We start from the raw sequence: 760 nt of genomic DNA, 5'->3' as shown, positions 1-760 counted from the left end.
ATTCCTATCTAGTTAAAGTTTTGTCCAAATTGCCTTAGAGATGTTAATGTCTGTAAATTATTGTTTTATATATTTTGAAGTTATGTTATTAGGTGCATACACATTCAGAATTAAAACTTCCTAATGAATGAAAAGCTTTATTATTATGTTGCAGTGATATAATTTGTATCATTACAGGGTCTATCTTTGTCCTTAATAATACTTTTCTGTATTTTGGATTATACTACTATACTAGTGTATTTAATCAACTTTCTTTCACTTATAATTTGCCACAGGTAAATCTTTTTATATATCTTTGTTTTCTACTTTCCCATATCCTTTTGCTTATATGTGTCTTTCTTAAGTGGCTTATACCTAGATTATTTTTTAATTTAGTCTGACAATTTTGTCAGTTAACTGAACATTTAGCCTAGTTTTATTTATTGTTATTATTGATATACTGATATTTCTCTCCACAAACTTTGGTCTTCCCCCTGATTTCCCTCTTTTCATTTGTTTGTTTATTTTTCTGCCTTTTGGATTCTTTTTATTTGTATATAGAATAGAGAACCTTCTGACTTAAATTCATGTTAAGATATGATTAAAGTCAAGTCTTTTATCAAACTTGAGATGATTAAAAAGAAGAAGAAAGAAAGCACAGGAAAGTAGAAGAGAAGGGAATGGTTCTATAAAAAGTGGAAAGAGGCCCTCCCTGGTGGCGCAGCGAGTTAAAGCACTGCACTAAGAAGCTTAAGCCATTTCCGCATGAGTTCGATTCCCA

Source organism: Condylura cristata, unplaced genomic scaffold (genome assembly GCF_000260355.1).
Source record: "Condylura cristata isolate star-nosed mole 26May11 unplaced genomic scaffold, ConCri1.0 scaffold00001, whole genome shotgun sequence".
In the NCBI taxonomy this organism is placed as follows: domain Eukaryota; kingdom Metazoa; phylum Chordata; class Mammalia; order Eulipotyphla; family Talpidae; genus Condylura; species Condylura cristata.
Note: the sequence above shows the minus strand (reverse complement) of the source record.